The sequence below is a fragment of the Synchiropus splendidus genome, chromosome 3 (genome assembly GCF_027744825.2).
Source record: "Synchiropus splendidus isolate RoL2022-P1 chromosome 3, RoL_Sspl_1.0, whole genome shotgun sequence".
Taxonomy (NCBI): domain Eukaryota; kingdom Metazoa; phylum Chordata; class Actinopteri; order Syngnathiformes; family Callionymidae; genus Synchiropus; species Synchiropus splendidus.
The window spans coordinates 410,177-433,294 of NC_071336.1; positions in this window are offsets into that span (position 1 = coordinate 410,177).

The window sequence follows — 23,118 nt, forward strand, 5'->3', positions numbered from 1 at the left end:
GCTGTCTGAAGTGTTTTTCAAAAGTTATCAACACTTTTATGTTTGGCGTTCCGAAACCCACCTTATCTCAGGCTGAAAAGCGTTTTTGTGCATTGTGCCATAACTTTTCAGGAAAGCTTCAGAACATGAAATTTTAACCTCCCACTATAGCAGAAAGGGTCTTTCTAGTAGTTGCACATCAAATCTAAACTGTCTGAAGTGTTTTTCCAAAGTTATCAACACTTTTATGTTTGGCGTTCCGAAACCCACCTTATCTCAGGCTGAAAAGCGTTTTTGTGCATTGTGCCATAACTTTTCAGGAAAGCTTCAGAACATGAAATTTTAACCTCCCACTATAGCAGAAAGGGTCTTTCTAGTAGTTGCACATCAAATCTAAACTGTCTGAAGTGTTTTTCCAAAGTTATCAACACTTTTATGTTTGGCGTTCCGAAACCCACCTTATCTCAGGCTGAAAAGCGTTTTTACGCATTGTGCCATAACTTTTCAGGGAAGCTTCAGAACATGAAATTTTAACCTCCCACTATAGCAGAAAGGGTCTTTCTAGTAGGTGCACATCAAATCTAAGCTCTCTGAAGTGTTTTTCGAAAGTTATCAACACTTTTATGTTTGGCGTTCCGAAACCCACCTTATCTCAGGCTGAAAAGCGTTTTTGTGCATTGTGCCATAACTTTTCAGGGAAGCTTCAGAACATGAAATTTTAACCTCCCACTATAGCAGAAAGGGTCTTTCTAGTAGTTGCACATCAAATCTAAACTGTCTGAAGTGTTTTTCCAAAGTTATCAACACTTTTATGTTTGTCGTTCCGAAACCCACCTTATCTCAGGCTGAAAAGCGTTTTTGTGCATTGTGCCATAACTTTTCAGGGAAGCTTCAGAACATGAAATTTTAACCTCCCACTATAGCAGAAAGGGTCTTTCTAGTAGTTGCACATCAAATCTAAGCTGTCTGAAGTGTTTTTCAAAAGTTATCAACACTTTTATGTTTGGCGTTCCGAAACCCACTTTATCTCAGGCTGAAAAGCGTTTTTGTGCATTGTGCCATAACTTTTCAGGGAAGCTTCAGAACATGAAATTTTAACCTCCCACTATAGCAGAAAGGGTCTTTCTAGTAGGTGCACATCAATCTAAGCTCTCTGAAGTGTTTTTCGAAAGTTATCAACACTTTTATGTTTGGCGTTCCGAAACCCACCTTATCTCAGGCTGAAAAGCGTTTTTGTGCATTGTGCCATAACTTTTCAGGGAAGCTTCAGAACATGAAATTTTAACCTCCCACTATAGCAGAAAGGGTCTTTCTAGTAGGTGCACATCAAATCTAAGCTCTCTGAAGTGTATTTCGAAAGTTATCAACACTTTTATGTTTGGCGTTCCGAAACCCACCTTATCTCAGGCTGAAAAGCGTTTTTGTGCATTGTGCCATAACTTTTCAGGAAAGCTTCAGAACATGAAATTTTAACCTCCCACTATAGCAGAAAGGGTCTTTCTAGTAGTTGCACACCAAATCTAAACTGTCTGAAGTGTTTTTCCAAAGTTATTAACACTTTTATGTTTGGCGTTCCGAAACCCACCTTATCTCAGGCTGAAAAGCGTTTTTGTGCATTGTGCCATAACTTTTCAGGGAAGCTTCAGAACATGAAATTTTAACCTCCCACTATAGCAGAAAGGGTCTTTCTAGTAGTTGCACATCAAATCTAAACTGTCTGAAGTGTTTTTCCAAAGTTATCAACACTTTTATGTTTGGCGTTCCGAAACCCACCTTATCTCAGGCTGAAAAGCGTTTTTACGCATTGTGCCATAACTTTTCAGGGAAGCTTCAGAACATGAAATTTTAAGCTCCCACTATAGCAGAAAGGGTCTTTCTAGTAGGTGCACATCAAATCTAAGCTGTCTGAAGTGTTTTTCGAAAGTTATCAACACTTTTATGTTTGGCGGTCCGAAACCCACCTTATCTCAGGCTGAAAAGCGTTTTTGTGCATTGTGCCATAACTTTTCAGGGAAGCTTCAGAACATGAAATTTTAACCTCCCACTATAGCAGAAAGGGTCTTTCTAGTAGTTGCACATCAAATCTAAGCTGTCTGAAGTGTTTTTCAAAAGTTATCAACACTTTTATGTTTGGCGTTCCGAAACCCACCTTATCTCAGGCTGAAAAGCGTTTTTGTGCATTGTGCCATAACTTTTCAGGAAAGCTTCAGAACATGAAATTTTAACCTCCCACTATAGCAGAAAGGGTCTTTCTAGTAGTTGCACATCAAATCTAAACTGTCTGAAGTGTTTTTCCAAAGTTATTAACACTTTTATGTTTGGCGTTCCGAAACCCACCTTATCTCAGGCTGAAAAGCGTTTTTGTGCATTGTGCCATAACTTTTCAGGGAAGCTTCAGAACATGAAATTTTAACCTCCCACTATAGCAGAAAGGGTCTTTCTAGTAGTTGCACATCAAATCTAAACTGTCTGAAGTGTTTTTCCAAAGTTATCAACACTTTTATGTTTGGCGTTCCGAAACCCACCTTATCTCAGGCTGAAAAGCGTTTTTACGCATTGTGCCATAACTTTTCAGGGAAGCTTCAGAACATGAAATTTTAACCTCCCACTATAGCAGAAAGGGTCTTTCTAGTAGTTGCACATCAAATCTAAGCTGTCTGAAGTGTTTTTCAAAAGTTATCAACACTTTTATGTTTGGCGTTCCGAAACCCACCTTATCTCAGGCTGAAAAGCGTTTTTGTGCATTGTGCCATAACTTTTCAGGAAAGCTTCAGAACATGAAATTTTAACCTCCCACTATAGCAGAAAGGGTCTTTCTAGTAGTTGCACATCAAATCTAAACTGTCTGAAGTGTTTTTCCAAAGTTATCAACACTTTTATGTTTGGCGTTCCGAAACCCACCTTATCTCAGGCTGAAAAGCGTTTTTGTGCATTGTGCCATAACTTTTCAGGAAAGCTTCAGAACATGAAATTTTAACCTCCCACTATAGCAGAAAGGGTCTTTCTAGTAGTCGCACATCAAATCTAAACTGTCTGAAGTGTTTTTCCAAAGTTATCAACACTTTTATGTTTCGCGTTCCGAAACCCACCTTATCTCAGGCTGAAAAGCGTTTTTACGCATTGTGCCATAACTTTTCAGGGAAGCTTCAGAACATGAAATTTTAACCTCCCACTATAGCAGAACGGGTCTTTCTAGTAGGTGCACATCAATCTAAGCTCTCTGAAGTGTTTTTCGAAAGTTATCAACACTTTTATGTTTGGCGTTCCGAAACCCACCTTATCTCAGGCTGAAAAGCGTTTTTGTGCATTGTGCCATAACTTTTCAGGGAAGCTTCAGAACATGAAATTTTAACCTCCCACTATAGCAGAAAGGGTCTTTCTAGTAGTTGCACATCAAATCTAAACTGTCTGAAGTGTTTTTCCAAAGTTATCAACACTTTTATGTTTGGCGTTCCGAAACCCACCTTATCTCAGGCTGAAAAGCGTTTTTGTGCATTGTGCCATAACTTTTCAGGGAAGCTTCAGAACATGAAATTTTAACCTCCCACTTTCGCAGAAAGGGTCTTTCTAGTAGTTGCACATCAAATCTAAACTGTCTGACGTGTTTTTCCAAAGTTATCAACACTTTTATGTTTGGCGTTCCGAAACCCACCTTATCTCAGGCTGAAAAGCGTTTTTGTGCATTGTGCCATAACTTTTCAGGGAAGCTTCAGAACATGAAATTTTAACCTTCCACTATAGCAGAAAGGGTCTTTCTAGTAGTTGCACATCAAATCTAAGCTGTCTGAAGTGTTTTTCAAAAGTTATCAACACTTTTATGTTTGGCGTTCCGAAACCCACCTTATCTCAGGCTGAAAAGCGTTTTTGTGCATTGTGCCATAACTTTTCAGGAAAGCTTCAGAACATGAAATTTTAACCTCCCACTATAGCAGAAAGGGTCTTTCTAGTAGTTGCACATCAAATCTAAACTGTCTGAAGTGTTTTTCCAAAGTTATCAACACTTTTATGTTTGGCGTTCCGAAACCCACCTTATCTCAGGCTGAAAAGCGTTTTTACGCATTGTGCCATAACTTTTCAGGGAAGCTTCAGAACATGAAATTTTAACCTCCCACTATAGCAGAAAGGGTCTTTCTAGTAGGTGCACATCAAATCTAAGCTCTCTGAAGTGTTTTTCGAAAGTTATCAACACTTTTATGTTTGGCGTTCCGAAACCCACCTTATCTCAGGCTGAAAAGCGTTTTTGTGCATTGTGCCATAACTTTTCAGGGAAGCTTCAGAACATGAAATTTTAACCTCCCACTATAGCAGAAAGGGTCTTTCTAGTAGTTGCACATCAAATCTAAACTGTCTGAAGTGTTTTTCCAAAGTTATCAACACTTTTATGTTTGGCGTTCCGAAACCCACCTTATCTCAGGCTGAAAAGCGTTTTTGTGCATTGTGCCATAACTTTTCAGGGAAGCTTCAGAACATGAAATTTTAACCTCCCACTATAGCAGAAAGGGTCTTTCTAGTAGTTGCACATCAAATCTAAGCTGTCTGAAGTGTTTTTCAAAAGTTATCAACACTTTTATGTTTGGCGTTCCGAAACCCACTTTATCTCAGGCTGAAAAGCGTTTTTGTGCATTGTGCCATAACTTTTCAGGGAAGCTTCAGAACATGAAATTTTAACCTTCCACTATAGCAGAAAGGGTCTTTCTAGTAGTTGCACATCAAATCTAAGCTGTCTGAAGCGTTTTTCAAAAGTTATCAACACTTTTATGTTTGGCGTTCCGAAACCCACCTTATCTCAGGCTGAAAAGCGTTTTTGTGCATTGTGCCATAACTTTTCAGGAAAGCTTCAGAACATGAAATTTTAACCTCCCACTATAGCAGAAAGGGTCTTTCTAGTAGTTGCACATCAAATCTAAACTGTCTGAAGTGTTTTTCCAAAGTTATCAACACTTTTATGTTTGGCGGTCCGAAACCCACCTTATCTCAGGCTGAAAAGCGTTTTTACGCATTGTGCCATAACTTTTCAGGGAAGCTTCAGAACATGAAATTTTAACCTCCCACTATAGCAGAAAGGGTCTTTCTAGTAGGTGCACATCAAATCTAAGCTCTCTGAAGTGTTTTTCGAAAGTTATCAACACTTTTATGTTTGGCGTTCCGAAACCCACCTTATCTCAGGCTGAAAAGCGTTTTTGTGCATTGTGCCATAACTTTTCAGGGAAGCTTCAGAACATGAAATTTTAACCTCCCACTATAGCAGAAAGGGTCTTTCTAGTAGTTGCACATCAAATCTAAACTGTCTGAAGTGTTTTTCCAAAGTTATCAACACTTTTATGTTTGGCGTTCCGAAACCCACCTTATCTCAGGCTGAAAAGCGTTTTTGTGCATTGTGCCATAACTTTTCAGGGAAGCTTCAGAACATGAAATTTTAACCTCCCACTATAGCAGAAAGGGTCTTTCTAGTAGTTGCACATCAAATCTAAGCTGTCTGAAGTGTTTTTCAAAAGTTATCAACACTTTTATGTTTGGCGTTCCGAAACCCACTTTATCTCAGGCTGAAAAGCGTTTTTGTGCATTGTGCCATAACTTTTCAGGAAAGCTTCAGAACATGAAATTTTAACCTCCCACTATAGCAGAAAGGGTCTTTCTAGTAGTTGCACATCAAATCTAAACTGTCTGAAGTGTTTTTCCAAAGTTATCAACACTTTTATGTTTGGCGTTCCGAAACCCACCTTATCTCAGGCTGAAAAGCGTTTTTGTGCATTGTGCCATAACTTTTCAGGAAAGCTTCAGAACATGAAATTTTAACCTCCCACTATAGCAGAAAGGGTCTTTCTAGTAGTTGCACATCAAATCTAAACTGTCTGAAGTGTTTTTCGAAAGTTATTAACACTTTTATGTTTGGCGTTCCGAAACCCACCTTATCTCAGGCTGAAAAGCGTTTTTGTGCATTGTGCCATAACTTTTCAGGGAAGCTTCAGAACATGAAATTTTAACCTCCCACTATAGCAGAAAGGGTCTTTCTAGTAGTTGCACATCAAATCTAAACTGTCTGAAGTGTTTTTCCAAAGTTATCAACACTTTTATGTTTGGCGTTCCGAAACCCACCTTATCTCAGGCTGAAAAGCGTTTTTACGCATTGTGCCATAACTTTTCAGGGAAGCTTCAGAACATGAAATTTTAACCTCCCACTATAGCAGAAAGGGTCTTTCTAGTAGGTGCACATCAAATCTAAGCTCTCTGAAGTGTTTTTCGAAAGTTATCAACACTTTTATGTTTGGCGTTCCGAAACCCACCTTATCTCAGGCTGAAAAGCGTTTTTGTGCATTGTGCCATAACTTTTCAGGGAAGCTTCAGAACATGAAATTTTAACCTCCCACTATAGCAGAAAGGGTCTTTCTAGTAGTTGCACATCAAATCTAAACTGTCTGAAGTGTTTTTCCAAAGTTATCAACACTTTTATGTTTGTCGTTCCGAAACCCACCTTATCTCAGGCTGAAAAGCGTTTTTGTGCATTGTGCCATAACTTTTCAGGGAAGCTTCAGAACATGAAATTTTAACCTCCCACTATAGCAGAAAGGGTCTTTCTAGTAGTTGCACATCAAATCTAAGCTGTCTGAAGTGTTTTTCAAAAGTTATCAACACTTTTATGTTTGGCGTTCCGAAACCCACTTTATCTCAGGCTGAAAAGCGTTTTTGTGCATTGTGCCATAACTTTTCAGGGAAGCTTCAGAACATGAAATTTTAACCTCCCACTATAGCAGAAAGGGTCTTTCTAGTAGGTGCACATCAATCTAAGCTCTCTGAAGTGTTTTTCGAAAGTTATCAACACTTTTATGTTTGGCGTTCCGAAACCCACCTTATCTCAGGCTGAAAAGCGTTTTTGTGCATTGTGCCATAACTTTTCAGGGAAGCTTCAGAACATGAAATTTTAACCTCCCACTATAGCAGAAAGGGTCTTTCTAGTAGGTGCACATCAAATCTAAGCTCTCTGAAGTGTATTTCGAAAGTTATCAACACTTTTATGTTTGGCGTTCCGAAACCCACCTTATCTCAGGCTGAAAAGCGTTTTTGTGCATTGTGCCATAACTTTTCAGGAAAGCTTCAGAACATGAAATTTTAACCTCCCACTATAGCAGAAAGGGTCTTTCTAGTAGTTGCACATCAAATCTAAGCTGTCTGAAGTGTTTTTCAAAAGTTATCAACACTTTTATGTTTGGCGTTCCGAAACCCACCTTATCTCAGGCTGAAAAGCGTTTTTGTGCATTGTGCCATAACTTTTCAGGAAAGCTTCAGAACATGAAATTTTAACCTCCCACTATAGCAGAAAGGGTCTTTCTAGTAGTTGCACATCAAATCTAAACTGTCTGAAGTGTTTTTCCAAAGTTATCAACACTTTTATGTTTGGCGTTCCGAAACCCACCTTATCTCAGGCTGAAAAGCGTTTTTGTGCATTGTGCCATAACTTTTCAGGAAAGCTTCAGAACATGAAATTTTAACCTCCCACTATAGCAGAAAGGGTCTTTCTAGTAGTTGCACATCAAATCTAAACTGTCTGAAGTGTTTTTCCAAAGTTATCAACACTTTTATGTTTGGCGTTCCGAAACCCACCTTATCTCAGGCTGAAAAGCGTTTTTACGCATTGTGCCATAACTTTTCAGGGAAGCTTCAGAACATGAAATTTTAACCTCCCACTATAGCAGAAAGGGTCTTTCTAGTAGGTGCACATCAATCTAAGCTCTCTGAAGTGTTTTTCGAAAGTTATCAACACTTTTATGTTTGGCGTTCCGAAACCCACCTTATCTCAGGCTGAAAAGCGTTTTTGTGCATTGTGCCATAACTTTTCAGGGAAGCTTCAGAACATGAAATTTTAACCTCCCACTATAGCAGAAAGGGTCTTTCTAGTAGTTGCACATCAAATCTAAACTGTCTGAAGTGTTTTTCCAAAGTTATCAACACTTTTATGTTTGGCGTTCCGAAACCCACCTTATCTCAGGCTGAAAAGCGTTTTTGTGCATTGTGCCATAACTTTTCAGGGAAGCTTCAGAACATGAAATTTTAACCTCCCACTTTCGCAGAAAGGGTCTTTCTAGTAGTTGCACATCAAATCTAAACTGTCTGACGTGTTTTTCCAAAGTTATCAACACTTTTATGTTTGGCGTTCCGAAACCCACCTTATCTCAGGCTGAAAAGCGTTTTTGTGCATTGTGCCATAACTTTTCAGGAAAGCTTCAGAACATGAAATTTTAACCTCCCACTATAGCAGAAAGGGTCTTTCTAGTAGTTGCACATCAAATCTAAGCTGTCTGAAGTGTTTTTCCAAAGTTATTAACACTTTTATGTTTGGCGTTCCGAAACCCACCTTATCTCAGGCTGAAAAGCGTTTTTGTGCATTGTGCCATAACTTTTCAGGGAAGCTTCAGAACATGAAAATTTAACTTCCCACTATAGCAAAAAGGGTCTTTCTAGTAGTTGCACATCAAATCTAAACTGTCTGAAGTGTTTTTCCAAAGTTATCAACACTTTTATGTTTGGCATTCCGAAACCCACCTTATCTCAGGCTGAAAAGCGTTTTTACGCATTGTGCCATAACTTTTCAGGGAAGCTTCAGAACATGAAATTTTAACCTCCCACTATAGCAGAAAGGGTCTTTCTAGTAGGTGCACATCAAATCTAAGCTCTCTGAAGTGTTTTTCGAAAGTTATCAACACTTTTATGTTTGGCGTTCCGAAACCCACCTTATCTCAGGCTGAAAAGCGTTTTTGTGCATTGTGCCATAACTTTTCAGGAAAGCTTCAGAACATGAAATTTTAACCTCCCACTATAGCAGAAAGGGTCTTTCTAGTAGTTGCACATCAAATCTAAACTGTCTGAAGTGTTTTTCCAAAGTTATTAACACTTTTATGTTTGGCGTTCCGAAACCCACCTTATCTCAGGCTGAAAAGCGTTTTTGTGCATTGTGCCATAACTTTTCAGGGAAGCTTCAGAACATGAAATTTTAACCTCCCACTATAGCAGAAAGGGTCTTTCTAGTAGTTGCACATCAAATCTAAACTGTCTGAAGTGTTTTTCCAAAGTTATCAACACTTTTATGTTTGGCGTTCCGAAACCCACCTTATCTCAGGCTGAAAAGCGTTTTTACGCATTGTGCCATAACTTTTCAGGGAAGCTTCAGAACATGAAATTTTAACCTCCCACTATAGCAGAAAGGGTCTTTCTAGTAGGTGCACATCAAATCTAAGCTGTCTGAAGTGTTTTTCGAAAGTTATCAACACTTTTATGTTTGGCGTTCCGAAACCCACCTTATCTCAGGCTGAAAAGCGTTTTTGTGCATTGTGCCATAACTTTTCAGGGAAGCTTCAGAACATGAAATTTTAACCTCCCACTATAGCAGAAAGGGTCTTTCTAGTAGTTGCACATCAAATCTAAACTGTCTGAATTGTTTTTCCAAAGTTATCAACACTTTTATGTTTGGCGTTCCGAAACCCACCTTATCTCAGGCTGAAAAGCGTTTTTACGCATTGTGCCATAACTTTTCAGGGAAGCTTCAGAACATGAAATTTTAACCTCCCACTATAGCAGAAAGGGTCTTTCTAGTAGGTGCACATCAAATCTAAGCTGTCTGAAGTGTTTTTCGAAAGTTATCAACACTTTTATGTTTGGCGTTCCGAAACCCACCTTATCTCAGGCTGAAAAGCGTTTTTGTGCATTGTGCCATAACTTTTCAGGGAAGCTTCAGAACATGAAATTTTAACCTCCCACTATAGCAGAAAGGGTCTTTCTAGTAGTTGCACATCAAATCTAAGCTGTCTGAAGTGTTTTTCCAAAGTTATCAACACTTTTATGTTTGGCGTTCCGAAACCCACCTTATCTCAGGCTGAAAAGCGTTTTTACGCATTGTGCCATAACTTTTCAGGGAAGCTTCAGAACATGAAATTTTAACCTCCCACTATAGCAGAAAGGGTCTTTCTAGTAGGTGCACATCAAATCTAAGCTCTCTGAAGTGTTTTTCGAAAGTTATCAACACTTTTATGTTTGGCGTTCCGAAACCCACCTTATCTCAGGCTGAAAAGCGTTTTTGTGCATTGTGCCATAACTTTTCAGGAAAGCTTCAGAACATGAAATTTTAACCTCCCACTATAGCAGAAAGGGTCTTTCTAGTAGTTGCACATCAAATCGAAGCTGTCTGAAGTGTTTTTCCAAAGTTATTAACACTTTTATGTTTGGCGTTCCGAAACCCACCTTATCTCAGGCTGAAAAGCGTTTTTGTGCATTGTGCCATAACTTTTCAGGGAAGCTTCAGAACATGAAATTTTAACCTCCCACTATAGCAGAAAGGGTCTTTCTAGTAGGTGCACATCAAATCTAAGCTCTCTGAAGTGTATTTCGAAAGTTATCAACACTTTTATGTTTGGCGTTCCGAAACCCACCTTATCTCAGGCTGAAAAGCGTTTTTGTGCATTGTGCCATAACTTTTCAGGAAAGCTTCAGAACATGAAATTTTAACCTCCCACTATAGCAGAAAGGGTCTTTCTAGTAGTTGCACACCAAATCTAAACTGTCTGAAGTGTTTTTCCAAAGTTATTAACACTTTTATGTTTGGCGTTCCGAAACCCACCTTATCTCAGGCTGAAAAGCGTTTTTGTGCATTGTGCCATAACTTTTCAGGGAAGCTTCAGAACATGAAATTTTAACCTCCCACTATAGCAGAAAGGGTCTTTCTAGTAGTTGCACATCAAATCTAAACTGTCTGAAGTGTTTTTCCAAAGTTATCAACACTTTTATGTTTGGCGTTCCGAAACCCACCTTATCTCAGGCTGAAAAGCGTTTTTACGCATTGTGCCATAACTTTTCAGGGAAGCTTCAGAACATGAAATTTTAACCTCCCACTATAGCAGAAAGGGTCTTTCTAGTAGGTGCACATCAAATCTAAGCTGTCTGAAGTGTTTTTCGAAAGTTATCAACACTTTTATGTTTGGCGGTCCGAAACCCACCTTATCTCAGGCTGAAAAGCGTTTTTGTGCATTGTGCCATAACTTTTCAGGGAAGCTTCAGAACATGAAATTTTAACCTCCCACTATAGCAGAAAGGGTCTTTCTAGTAGTTGCACATCAAATCTAAGCTGTCTGAAGTGTTTTTCAAAAGTTATCAACACTTTTATGTTTGGCTTTCCGAAACCCACCTTATCTCAGGCTGAAAAGCGTTTTTGTGCATTGTGCCATAACTTTTCAGGAAAGCTTCAGAACATGAAATTTTAACCTCCCACTATAGCAGAAAGGGTCTTTCTAGTAGTTGCACATCAAATCTAAACTGTCTGAAGTGTTTTTCCAAAGTTATTAACACTTTTATGTTTGGCGTTCCGAAACCCACCTTATCTCAGGCTGAAAAGCGTTTTTGTGCATTGTGCCATAACTTTTCAGGGAAGCTTCAGAACAAGAAATTTTAACCTCCCACTATAGCAGAAAGGGTCTTTCTAGTAGTTGCACATCAAATCTAAACTGTCTGAAGTGTTTTTCCAAAGTTATCAACACTTTTATGTTTGGCGTTCCGAAACCCACCTTATCTCAGGCTGAAAAGCGTTTTTACGCATTGTGCCATAACTTTTCAGGGAAGCTTCAGAACATGAAATTTTAACCTCCCACTATAGCAGAAAGGGTCTTTCTAGTAGGTGCACATCAAATCTAAGCTGTCTGAAGTGTTTTTCGAAAGTTATCAACACTTTTATGTTTGGCGTTCCGAAACCCACCTTATCTCAGGCTGAAAAGCGTTTTTGTGCATTGTGCCATAACTTTTCAGGGAAGCTTCAGAACATGAAATTTTAACCTCCCACTATAGCAGAAAGGGTCTTTCTAGTAGTTGCACATCAAATCTAAGCTGTCTGAAGTGTTTTTCCAAAGTTATCAACACTTTTATGTTTGGCGTTCCGAAACCCACCTTATCTCAGGCTGAAAAGCGTTTTTGTGCATTGTGCCATAACTTTTCAGGGAAGCTTCAGAACATGAAATTTTAACATCCCACTATAGCAGAAAGGGTCTTTCTAGTAGTTGCACATCAAATCTAAACTGTCTGAAGTGTTTTTCCAAAATTATCAACACTTTTATGTTTGGCGTTCCGAAACCCACCTTATCTCAGGGTGAAAAGCGTTTTTACGCATTGTGCCATAACTTTTCAGGGAAGCTTCAGAACATGAAATTTTAACCTCCCACTATAGCAGAAAGGGTCTTTCTAGTAGGTGCACATCAAATCTAAGCTGTCTGAAGTGTTTTTCGAAAGTTATCAACACTTTTATGTTTGGCGTTCCGAAACCCACCTTATCTCAGGCTGAAAAGCGTTTTTGTGCATTGTGCCATAACTTTTCAGGAAAGCTTCAGAACATGAAATTTTAACCTCCCACTATAGCAGAAAGGGTCTTTCTAGTAGTTGCACATCAAATCTAAGCTGTCTGAAGTGTTTTTCAAAAGTTATCAACACTTTTATGTTTGGCTTTCCGAAACCCACCTTATCTCAGGCTGAAAAGCGTTTTTGTGCATTGTGCCATAACTTTTCAGGAAAGCTTCAGAACATGAAATTTTAACCTCCCACTATAGCAGAAAGGGTCTTTCTAGTAGTTGCACATCAAATCTAAACTGTCTGAAGTGTTTTTCCAAAGTTATTAACACTTTTATGTTTGGCGTTCCGAAACCCACCTTATCTCAGGCTGAAAAGCGTTTTTGTGCATTGTGCCATAACTTTTCAGGGAAGCTTCAGAACATGAAATTTTAACCTCCCACTATAGCAGAAAGGGTCTTTCTAGTAGTTGCACATCAAATCTAAACTGTCTGAAGTGTTTTTCCAAAGTTATCAACACTTTTATGTTTGGCGTTCCGAAACCCACCTTATCTCAGGCTGAAAAGCGTTTTTACGCATTGTGCCATAACTTTTCAGGGAAGCTTCAGAACATGAAATTTTAACCTCCCACTATAGCAGAAAGGGTCTTTCTAGTAGGTGCACATCAAATCTAAGCTGTCTGAAGTGTTTTTCGAAAGTTATCAACACTTTTATGTTTGGCGTTCCGAAACCCACCTTATCTCAGGCTGAAAAGCGTTTTTGTGCATTGTGCCATAACTTTTCAGGGAAGCTTCAGAACATGAAATTTTAACCTCCCACTATAGCAGAAAGGGTCTTTCTAGTAGTTGCACATCAAATCTAAGCTGTCTGAAGTGTTTTTCCAAAGTTATCAACACTTTTATGTTTGGCGTTCCGAAACCCACCTTATCTCAGGCTGAAAAGCGTTTTTGTGCATTGTGCCATAACTTTTCAGGGAAGCTTCAGAACATGAAATTTTAACCTCCCACTATAGCAGAAAGGGTCTTTCTAGTAGTTGCACATCAAATCTAAACTGTCTGAAGTGTTTTTCCAAAATTATCAACACTTTTATGTTTGGCGTTCCGAAACCCACCTTATCTCAGGGTGAAAAGCGTTTTTACGCATTGTGCCATAACTTTTCAGGGAAGCTTCAGAACATGAAATTTTAACCTCCCACTATAGCAGAAAGGGTCTTTCTAGTAGGTGCACATCAAATCTAAGCTGTCTGAAGTGTTTTTCGAAAGTTATCAACACTTTTATGTTTGGCGTTCCGAAACCCACCTTATCTCAGGCTGAAAAGCGTTTTTGTGCATTGTGCCATAACTTTTCAGGAAAGCTTCAGAACATGAAATTTTAACCTCCCACTATAGCAGAAAGGGTCTTTCTAGTAGTTGCACATCAAATCTAAGCTGTCTGAAGTGTTTTTCCAAAGTTATTAACACTTTTATGTTTGGCGTTCCGAAACCCACCTTATCTCAGGCTGAAAAGCGTTTTTGTGCATTGTGCCATAACTTTTCAGGGAAGCTTCAGAACATGAAATTTTAACCTCCCACTATAGCAGAAAGGGTCTTTCTAGTAGTTGCACATCAAATCTAAACTGTCTGAAGTGTTTTTCCAAAGTTATCAACACTTTTATGTTTGGCGTTCCGAAACCCACCTTATCTCAGGCTGAAAAGCGTTTTTACGCATTGTGCCATAACTTTTCAGGGAAGCTTCAGAACATGAAATTTTAACCTCCCACTATAGCAGAAAGGGTCTTTCTAGTAGTTGCACATCAAATCTAAACTGTCTGAAGTGTTTTTCCAAAGTTATTAACACTTTTATGTTTGGCGTTCCGAAACCCACCTTATCTCAGGCTGAAAAGCGTTTTTGTGCATTGTGCCATAACTTTTCAGGGAAGCTTCAGAACATGAAATTTTAACCTCCCACTATAGCAGAAAGGGTCTTTCTAGTAGTTGCACATCAAATCTAAACTGTCTGAAGTGTTTTTCCAAAGTTATCAACACTTTTATGTTTGGCGTTCCGAAACCCACCTTATCTCAGGCTGAAAAGCGTTTTTGTGCATTGTGCCATAACTTTTCAGGGAAGCTTCAGAACATGAAATTTTAACCTCCCACTATAGCAGAAAGGGTCTTTCTAGTAGTTGCACATCAAATCTAAGCTGTCTGAAGTGTTTTTCAAAAGTTATCAACACTTTTATGTTTGGCGTTCCGAAACCCACTTTATCTCAGGCTGAAAAGCGTTTTTGTGCATTGTGCCATAACTTTTCAGGAAAGCTTCAGAACATGAAATTTTAACCTCCCACTATAGCAGAAAGGGTCTTTCTAGTAGTTGCACATCAAATCTAAACTGTCTGAAGTGTTTTTCCAAAGTTATCAACACTTTTATGTTTGGCGTTCCGAAACCCACCTTATCTCAGGCTAAAAAGCGTTTTTACGCATTGTGCCATAACTTTTCAGGGAAGCTTCAGAACATGAAATTTTAACCTCCCACTATAGCAGAAAGGGTCTTTCTAGTAGGTGCACATCAAATCTAAGCTCTCTGAAGTGTTTTTCGAAAGTTATCAACACTTTTATGTTTGGCGTTCCGAAACCCACCTTATCTCAGGCTGAAAAGCGTTTTTGTGCATTGTGCCATAACTTTTCAGGGAAGCTTCAGAACATGAAATTTTAACCTCCCACTATAGCAGAAAGGGTCTTTCTAGTAGTTGCACATCAAATCTAAACTGTCTGAAGTGTTTTTCCAAAGTTATCAACACTTTTATGTTTGGCGTTCCGAAACCCACCTTATCTCAGGCTGAAAAGCGTTTTTGTGCATTGTGCCATAACTTTTCAGGGAAGCTTCAGAACATGAAATTTTAACCTCCCACTATAGCAGAAAGGGTCTTTCTAGTAGTTGCACATCAAATCTAAGCTGTCTGAAGTGTTTTTCAAAAGTTATCAACACTTTTATGTTTGGCGTTCCGAAACCCACTTTATCTCAGGCTGAAAAACGTTTTTGTGCATTGTGCCATAACTTTTCAGGAAAGCTTCAGAACATGAAATTTTAACCTCCCACTATAGCAGAAAGGGTCTTTCTAGTAGTTGCACATCAAATCTAAACTGTCTGAAGTGTTTTTCCAAAGTTATCAACACTTTTATGTTTGGCGTTCCGAAACCCACCTTATCTCAGGCTGAAAAGCGTTTTTACGCATTGTGCCATAACTTTTCAGGGAAGCTTCAGAACATGAAATTTTAACCTCCCACTATAGCAGAAAGGGTCTTTCTAGTAGGTGCACATCAAATCTAAGCTCTCTGAAGTGTTTTTCGAAAGTTATCAACACTTTTATGTTTGGCGTTCCGAAACCCACCTTATCTCAGGCTGAAAAGCGTTTTTGTGCATTGTGCCATAACTTTTCAGGGAAGCTTCAGAACATGAAATTTTAACCTCCCACTATAGCAGAAAGGGTCTTTCTAGTAGTTGCACATCAAATCTAAACTGTCTGAAGTGTTTTTCCAAAGTTATTAACACTTTTATGTTTGGCGTTCCGAAACCCACCTTATCTCAGGCTGAAAAGCGTTTTTACGCATTGTGCCATAACTTTTCAGGGAAGCTTCAGAACATGAAATTTTAACCTCCCACTATAGCAGAAAGGGTCTTTCTAGTAGGTGCACATCAAATCTAAACTGTCTGAAGTGTTTTTCGAAAGTTATCAACACTTTTATGTTTGGCGTTCCGAAACCCACCTTATCTCAGGCTGAAAAGCGTTTTTGTGCATTGTGCCATAACTTTTCAGGGAAGCTTCAGAACATGAAATTTTAACCTCCCACTATAGCAGAAAGGGTCTTTCTAGTAGTTGCACATCAAATCTAAGCTGTCTGAAGTGTTTTTCCAAAGTTATCAACACTTTTATGTTTGGCGTTCCGAAACCCACCTTATCTCAGGCTGAAAAGCGTTTTTACGCATTGTGCCATAACTTTTCAGGGAAGCTTCAGAACATGAAATTTTAACCTCCCACTATAGCAGAAAGGGTCTTTCTAGTAGGTGCACATCAAATCTAAGCTCTCTGAAGTGTTTTTCGAAAGTTATCAACACTTTTATGTTTGGCGTTCCGAAACCCACCTTATCTCAGGCTGAAAAGCGTTTTTGTGCATTGTGCCATAACTTTTCAGGAAAGCTTCAGAACATGAAATTTTAACCTCCCACTATAGCAGAAAGGGTCTTTCTAGTAGTTGCACATCAAATCTAAGCTGTCTGAAGTGTTTTTCCAAAGTTATTAACACTTTTATGTTTGGCGTTCCGAAACCCACCTTATCTCAGGCTGAAAAGCGTTTTTGTGCATTGTGCCATAACTTTTCAGGGAAGCTTCAGAACATGAAATTTTAACCTCCCACTATAGCAAAAAGGGTCTTTCTAGTAGTTGCACATCAAATCTAAACTGTCTGAAGTGTTTTTCCAAAGTTATCAACACTTTTATGTTTGGCGTTCCGAAACCCACCTTATCTCAGGCTGAAAAGCGTTTTTACGCATTGTGCCATAACTTTTCAGGGAAGCTTCAGAACATGAAATTTTAACCTCCCACTATAGCAGAAAGGGTCTTTCTAGTAGGTGCACATCAAATCTAAGCTCTCTGAAGTGTTTTTCGAAAGTTATCAACACTTTTATGTTTGGCGTTCCAAAACCCACCTTATCTCAGGCTGAAAAGCGTTTTTGTGCATTGTGCCATAACTTTTCAGGGAAGCTTCAGAACATGAAATTTTAACCTCCCACTATAGCAGAAAGGGTCTTTCTAGTAGTTGCACATCAAATCTAAACTATCTGAAGTGTTTTTCCAAAGTTATTAACACTTTTATGTTTGGCGTTCCGAAACCCACCTTATCTCAGGCTGAAAAGCGTTTTTGTGCATTGTGCCATAACTTTTCAGGGAAGCTTCAGAACATGAAATTTTAACCTCCCACTATAGCAGAAAGGGTCTTTCTAGTAGTTGCACATCAAATCTAAACTGTCTGAAGTGTTTTTCCAAAGTTATCAACACTTTTATGTTTGGCGTTCCGAAACCCACCTTATCTCAGGCTGAAAAGCGTTTTTACGCATTGTGCCATAACTTTTCAGGGAAGCTTCAGAACATGAAATTTTAACCTCCCACTATAGCAGAAAGGGTCTTTCTAGTAGGTGCACATCAAATCTAAGCTGTCTGAAGTGTTTTTCGAAAGTTATCAACACTTTTATGTTTGGCGTTCCGAAACCCACCTCATCTCAGGCTGAAAAGCGTTTTTGTGCATTGTGCCATAACTTTTCAGGAAAGCTTCCGAACATGAAATTTTAACCTCCCACTATAGCAGAAAGGGTCTTTCTAGTAGTTGCACATCAAATCTAAACTGTCTGAAGTGTTTTTCCAAAGTTATCAACACTTTTATGTTTGGCGTTCCGAAACCCACCTTATCTCAGGCTGAAAAGCGTTTTTACGCATTGTGCCATAACTTTTCAGGGAAGCTTCAGAACATGAAATTTTAACCTCCCACTATAGCAGAAAGGGTCTTTCTAGTAGGTGCACATCAAATCTAAGCTCTCTGAAGTGTTTTTCGAAAGTTATCAACACTTTTATGTTTGGCGTTCCGAAACCCACCTTATCTCAGGCTGAAAAGCGTTTTTGTGCATTGTGCCATAACTTTTCAGGAAAGCTTCAGAACATGAAATTTTAACCTCCCACTATAGCAGAAAGGGTCTTTCTAGTAGTTGCACATCAAATCTAAACTGTCTGAAGTGTTTTTCCAAAGTTATTAACACTTTTATGTTTGGCGTTCCGAAACCCACCTTATCTCAGGCTGAAAAGCGTTTTTGTGCATTGTGCCATAACTTTTCAGGGAAGCTTCAGAACATGAAATTTTAACCTCCCACTATAGCAGAAAGGGTCTTTCTAGTAGTTGCACATCAAATCTAAACTGTCTGAAGTGTTTTTCCAAAGTTATCAACACTTTTATGTTTGGCGTTCCGAAACCCACCTTATCTCAGGCTGAAAAGCGTTTTTACGCATTGTGCCATAACTTTTCAGGGAAGCTTCAGAACATGAAATTTTAACCTCCCACTTAAGCAGAAAGGGTCTTTCTAGTAGGTGCACATCAAATCTAAGCTGTCTGAAGTGTTTTTCGAAAGTTATCAACACTTTTATGTTTGGCGTTCCGAAACCCACCTTATCTCAGGCTGAAAAGCGTTTTTGTGCATTGTGCCATAACTTTTCAGGGAAGCTTCAGAACATGAAATTTTAACCTCCCACTATAGCAGAAAGGGTCTTTCTAGTAGTTGCACATCAAATCTAAGCTGTCTGAAGTGTTTTTCAAAAGTTATCAACACTTTTATGTTTGGCGTTCCGAAACCCACCTTATCTCAGGCTGAAAAGCGTTTTTGTGCATTGTGCCATAACTTTTCAGGAAAGCTTCAGAACATGAAATTTTAACCTCCCACTATAGCAGAAAGGGTCTTTCTAGTAGGTGCACATCAAATCTAAGCTCTCTGAAGTGTTTTTCGAAAGTTATCAACACTTTTATGTTTGGCGTTCCGAAACCCACCTTATCTCAGGCTGAAAAGCGTTTTTGTGCATTGTGCCATAACTTTTCAGGGAAGCTTCAGAACATGAAATTTTAACCTCCCACTATAGCAGAAAGGGTCTTTCTAGTAGTTGCACATCAAATCTAAACTGTCTGAAGTGTTTTTCCAAAGATATCAACACTTTTATGTTTGGCGTTCCGAAACCCACCTTATCTCAGGCTGAAAAGCGTTTTTGTGCATTGTGCCATAACTTTTCAGGAAAGCTTCAGAACATGAAATTTTAACCTCCCACTATAGCAGAAAGGGTCTTTCTAGTAGTTGCACATCAAATCTAAGCTGTCTGAAGTGTTTTTCGAAAGTTATCAACACTTTTATGTTTGGCGTTCCGAAACCCACCTTATCTCAGGCTGAAAAGCGTTTTTGTGCATTGTGCCATAACTTTTCAGGAAAGCTTCAGAACATGAAATTTTAACCTCCCACTATAGCAGAAAGGGTCTTTCTAGTAGGTGCACATCAAATCTAAGCTCTCTGAAGTGTTTTTCGAAAGTTATCAACACTTTTATGTTTGGCGTTCCGAAACCCACCTTATCTCAGGCTGAAAAGCGTTTTTGTGCATTGTGCCATAACTTTTCAGGGAAGCTTCAGAACATGAAATTTTAACCTCCCACTATAGCAGAAAGGGTCTTTCTAGTAGTTGCACATCAAATCTAAACTGTCTGAAGTGTTTTTCCAAAGTTATCAACACTTTTATGTTTGGCGTTCCGAAACCCACCTTATCTCAGGCTGAAAAGCGTTTTTGTGCATTGTGCCATAACTTTTCAGGAAAGCTTCAGAACATGAAATTTTAACCTCCCACTATAGCAGAAAGGGTCTTTCTAGTAGTTGCACATAAATCTAAGCTGTCTGAAGTGTTTTTCGAAAGTTATCAACACTTTTATGTTTGGCGTTCCGAAACCCACCTTATCTCAGGCTGAAAAGCGTTTTTGTGCATTGTGCCATAACTTTTCAGGAAAGCTTCAGAACATGAAATTTTAACCTCCCACTATAGCAGAAAGGGTCTTTCTAGTAGTTGCACATCAAATCTAAGCTGTCTGAAGTGTTTTTCCAAAGTTATTAACACTTTTATGTTTGGCGTTCCGAAACCCACCTTATCTCAGGCTGAAAAGCGTTTTTGTGCATTGTGCCATAACTTTTCAGGGAAGCTTCAGAACATGAAATTTTAACCTCCCACTATAGCAGAAAGGGTCTTTCTAGTAGTTGCACATCAAATCTAAACTGTCTGAAGTGTTTTTCCAAAGTTATCAACACTTTTATGTTTGGCGTTCCGAAACCCACCTTATCTCAGGCTGAAAAGCGTTTTTACGCATTGTGCCATAACTTTTCAGGGAAGCTTCAGAACATGAAATTTTAACCTCCCACTATAGCAGAAAGGGTCTTTCTAGTAGTTGCACATCAAATCTAAACTGTCTGAAGTGTTTTTCCAAAGTTATTAACACTTTTATGTTTGGCGTTCCGAAACCCACCTTATCTCAGGCTGAAAAGCGTTTTTGTGCATTGTGCCATAACTTTTCAGGGAAGCTTCAGAACATGAAATTTTAACCTCCCACTATAGCAGAAAGGGTCTTTCTAGTAGTTGCACATCAAATCTAAACTGTCTGAAGTGTTTTTCCAAAGTTATCAACACTTTTATGTTTGGCGTTCCGAAACCCACCTTATCTCAGGCTGAAAAGCGTTTTTGTGCATTGTGCCATAACTTTTCAGGGAAGCTTCAGAACATGAAATTTTAACCTCCCACTATAGCAGAAAGGGTCTTTCTAGTAGTTGCACATCAAATCTAAGCTGTCTGAAGTGTTTTTCAAAAGTTATCAACACTTTTATGTTTGGCGTTCCGAAACCCACTTTATCTCAGGCTGAAAAGCGTTTTTGTGCATTGTGCCATAACTTTTCAGGAAAGCTTCAGAACATGAAATTTTAACCTCCCACTATAGCAGAAAGGGTCTTTCTAGTAGTTGCACATCAAATCTAAACTGTCTGAAGTGTTTTTCCAAAGTTATCAACACTTTTATGTTTGGCGTTCCGAAACCCACCTTATCTCAGGCTGAAAAGCGTTTTTACGCATTGTGCCATAACTTTTCAGGGAAGCTTCAGAACATGAAATTTTAACCTCCCACTATAGCAGAAAGGGTCTTTCTAGTAGGTGCACATCAAATCTAAGCTCTCTGAAGTGTTTTTCGAAAGTTATCAACACTTTTATGTTTGGCCTTCCGAAACCCACCTTATCTCAGGCTGAAAAGCGTTTTTGTGCATTGTGCCATAACTTTTCAGGGAAGCTTCAGAACATGAAATTTTTATCTCCCACTATAGCAGAAAGGGTCTTTCTAGTAGTTGCACATCAAATCTAAACTGTCTGAAGTGTTTTTCCAAAGTTATCAACACTTTTATGTTTGGCGTTCCGAAACCCACCTTATCTCAGGCTGAAAAGCGTTTTTGTGCATTGTGCCATAACTTTTCAGGGAAGCTTCAGAACATGAAATTTTAACCTCCCACTATAGCAGAAAGGGTCTTTCTAGTAGTTGCACATCAAATCTAAGCTGTCTGAAGTGTTTTTCAAAAGTTATCAACACTTTTATGTTTGGCGTTCCGAAACCCACTTTATCTCAGGCTGAAAAGCGTTTTTGTGCATTGTGCCATAACTTTTCAGGAAAGCTTCAGAACATGAAATTTTAACCTCCCACTATAGCAGAAAGGGTCTTTCTAGTAGTTGCACATCAAATCTAAACTGTCTGAAGTGTTTTTCCAAAGTTATCAACACTTTTATGTTTGGCGTTCCGAAACCCACCTTATCTCAGGCTGAAAAGCGTTTTTACGCATTGTGCCATAACTTTTCAGGGAAGCTTCAGAACATGAAATTTTAACCTCCCACTATAGCAGAAAGGGTCTTTCTAGTAGGTGCACATCAAATCTAAGCTCTCTGAAGTGTTTTTCGAAAGTTATCAACACTTTTATGTTTGGCGTTCCGAAACCCACCTTATCTCAGGCTGAAAAGCGTTTTTGTGCATTGTGCCATAACTTTTCAGGGAAGCTTCAGAACATGAAATTTTAACCTCCCACTATAGCAGAAAGGGTCTTTCTAGTAGTTGCACATCAAATCTAAACTGTCTGAAGTGTTTTTCCAAAGTTATTAACACTTTTATGTTTGGCGTTCCGAAACCCACCTTATCTCAGGCTGAAAAGCGTTTTTACGCATTGTGCCATAACTTTTCAGGGAAGCTTCAGAACATGAAATTTTAACCTCCCACTATAGCAGAAAGGGTCTTTCTAGTAGGTGCACATCAAATCTAAGCTCTCTGAAGTGTTTTTCGAAAGTTATCAACACTTTTATGTTTGGCGTTCCGAAACCCACCTTATCTCAGGCTGAAAAGCGTTTTTGTGCATTGTGCCATAACTTTTCAGGAAAGCTTCAGAACATGAAATTTTAACCTCCCACTATAGCAGAAAGGGTCTTTCTAGTAGTTGCACATCAAATCTAAGCTGTCTGAAGTGTTTTTCCAAAGTTATTAACACTTTTATGTTTGGCGTTCCGAAACCCACCTTATCTCAGGCTGAAAAGCGTTTTTGTGCATTGTGCCATAACTTTTCAGGGAAGCTTCAGAACATGAAATTTTAACCTCCCACTATAGCAAAAAGGGTCTTTCTAGTAGTTGCACATCAAATCTAAACTGTCTGAAGTGTTTTTCCAAAGTTATCAACACTTTTATGTTTGGCGTTCCGAAACCCACCTTATCTCAGGCTGAAAAGCGTTTTTACGCATTGTGCCATAACTTTTCATGGAAGCTTCAGAACATGAAATTTTAACCTCCCACTATAGCAGAAAGGGTCTTTCTAGTAGGTGCACATCAAATCTAAGCTCTCTGAAGTGTTTTTCGAAAGTTATCAACACTTTTATGTTTGGCGTTCCAAAACCCACCTTATCTCAGGCTGAAAAGCGTTTTTGTGCATTGTGCCATAACTTTTCAGGGAAGCTTCAGAACATGAAATTTTAACCTCCCACTATAGCAGAAAGGGTCTTTTTAGTAGTTGCACATCAAATCTAAACTGTCTGAAGTGTTTTTCCAAAGTTATTAACACTTTTATGTTTGGCGTTCCGAAACCCACCTTATCTCAGGCTGAAAAGCGTTTTTGTGCATTGTGCCATAACTTTTCAGGGAAGCTTCAGAACATGAAATTTTAACCTCCCACTATAGCAGAAAGGGTCTTTCTAGTAGTTGCACATCAAATCTA